The following is a 2447-nucleotide window of genomic DNA, read 5'->3' as shown; positions in this document are numbered from 1 at the left end:
AAAGGAGTGTCCCTGTCCTCCCCATCCACCAACCAACCCTCTAGACCCCAAGCAACACTATTTGAGATGAAACGGAACAAATAACAGATCCATGTAAAACCACAGATGGCACCAAGTGAACGGCGCCAGACCCAGGTAGCCACACTTTATCGTTTTAATATGTAAAGGAAGCCACAGGAAGAGAGAACAGATCGCTACTGCCAGATGTGGACACAGAGGAGGCAACTGACTACCAAGGGGCAGGAAGAAGTATTCTGCCACGATGGAATGTCCTGTCTTGCTTTGATGATGATAGACTTCACACATTAGTCAGAATACACAGAAGTGCAGGCATTAAAAAGGCAAATTTTACTTTATGTAAATGATACTGACTCAGGAAAAGTGATTTTAAAAGAATGAGTCATTTTGAGACCTTATGGGTATTAATGCTATTCTAAATAAACTTTCATTAAAATGCCTTATATAGCCAGATGTGGTGGCATAAGTCTTTAATGCCAGCACTCAGGAAGCAGAAACAAGCAGATCTTATTGAGTTTGGGGCCAACCTGGTCTACATAGCAGAGTACTAGGCCAGCCAAGGCTACATAGTGAGACCTTGTCAAAACAAACAAACAAACAAAAGACAAATAAATTAAAATGTTTGATATAAACAGGTTTGGGGACAGCATATCTGAAGAGGAAAGGGACAGTGCCTACTCTGTTTTGCAAGTGACCATCCACTCTATGACAACTTACCTGTCTGAGCATGAGAAGCGCCTCTGACTGATAGAGATCCATCACTGATTGTAGTTCTTAGAGAATGGTGACCTCCATCTGTCCCTCTTGGCAGATGTCCTCCATGCCACAGGCATGTGCTGCTGTCCTCTCCAGCCATGTATGCTTGCATAAAATGAGTCACTCAGGCAACCACTAGGCTTATATTGGTTTTCTTGGTTTTAAAGAGCTCTCTTGTAGCCGGGTGTGGTGGCACATGCCTTTAATCCCAGCACTTGGGAGGCAGAGGCAGGCAGATTTCTGAGTTCAAGGCCAGCCTGGTCTACAGAGTGAGTTCCAGGACAGTCCGGGCTATACAGAGAAACCCTGTCTCGAAAACCCAAAAAAAAAAAAAAAAAAAAAGCTCTCTTGTGGCTGATCATCACATGTGGTCACTCTTACACAGTGCACAAGACCCTGAAGCACAGACCTGGCTACATGCATGGTGGGTTAGTACCTCTCAGCTACTGCAAGTGGGGCTGCTCCCTCCTTTGACACTGCGCATGCACGTGGGGCTGCTCCCTCCTTTGACACTGCGCATGCACCTATATTGACCTGGATGCTGAAAAGAGGGAACTCAGTGTCATACAGAGATGAATTCTGGGAGCAATCATCAGGAGTCCTCTGTAGCTCAAGATCGTTTTGCTGTTGTTGTTGTTTCTTGTGGCTGTGGATTTTGAGTTTCTCTTATTTCCTGTTTTAGTTGGGGTTTCTATTGCTGTGATGAAATATCATCACAAAAACAACTTGGGCAAGGGGGCTGTTATTTGGCTTATACGTCCACATCACTGGTTGTTGAAGGACGTCAGTACAGGAACCTGGAGGCAGGAGCTGATGTAGACTATGGAGGGTTGCTGCTTACTGGCTTGTTCCTCAGGTCTTCCTCAGTTTGCTTTCTTATTGAACCCAGAACCACCAGCCCAGCCCAGGGATGGACACTGCCCATAAAGACATGGAGCCTTCACCATCAACCCCTAACTAAGAAAATGCCTTATAGACTTGTCTACAACTCAATCTTTTGTGAGGCATTTTCTTTTCTTTTTTTTTTTTTTTAGATGGAAATAAGCTTTAATTCTTGGCAATACCTTCCCCAGGTCACATATGAGAGGAGTATGTGATTTTTTTTCTTTTTTAATATTTTTTATTAGGTATTTTCCTCATTTACATTTCCAATGCTATCCCAAAAGTCCCCCATACCCTCCCCCCCCCACTCCCCTACCACCCACTCCCACTTTTTGGCCCTGGCATTCCCCTGTACTGGGGCATATAAAGTTTGCATGACCAATGGGCCTCTCTTTCCAGTGATGGCCAACTAGGCCATCTTTTGATACATATGCAGCTAGAGACAAGAGCTCCGGGGTACTGGTTAGTTCATAATGTTGTTCCACCTATAGGGTTGCAGTTCCCTTTAGTTCCTTGGGTACTTTCTCTAGCTCCTCCATTGGGGGCCCTATGATCCATCCAATAGCTGACTGTGAGCATCCACTTATGTGTTTGCTAGGCCCCGGCCTAGTCTCACAAGAGACAGCTATATCAGGGTCCTTTCAGCAAAATCTTGCTAGTGTATGCAATGGTGTCAGCGTTTGGAAGCTGATTATGGGATGGATCCCTGGATATGGCAGTCTCTAGATGGTCCATCCTTTTGTCTCAGCTCCAAACGTTGTCTTTGTAACTCCTTCCATGGGTGTTTTGTT

At 45.0% G+C, this 2447-nt stretch overlaps 1 long non-coding RNA gene across 1 annotated transcript in view; it reads right to left on the bottom strand.

Moving 5' to 3' along the window:
- Gm41926 overlaps positions 1–758 on the bottom strand; it is a 13651-nt gene extending 12893 nt beyond the window's left edge. The window contains exon 1 of the long non-coding RNA XR_878429.1: positions 736–758. This is a non-coding gene — a long non-coding RNA (predicted gene, 41926). The remainder of the gene's footprint in view (positions 1–735) is intronic.
- Between the last annotated feature and the right edge of the window lie 1689 nt (positions 759–2447).

The sequence above is a fragment of the Mus musculus genome, chromosome 1 (assembly GCF_000001635.26).
Source record: "Mus musculus strain C57BL/6J chromosome 1, GRCm38.p6 C57BL/6J".
Classification (NCBI taxonomy): domain Eukaryota; kingdom Metazoa; phylum Chordata; class Mammalia; order Rodentia; family Muridae; genus Mus; species Mus musculus.
The sequence above is the reverse complement of the archived record's forward strand: the minus strand, read 5'-3'. Positions and strand labels throughout refer to the sequence as shown.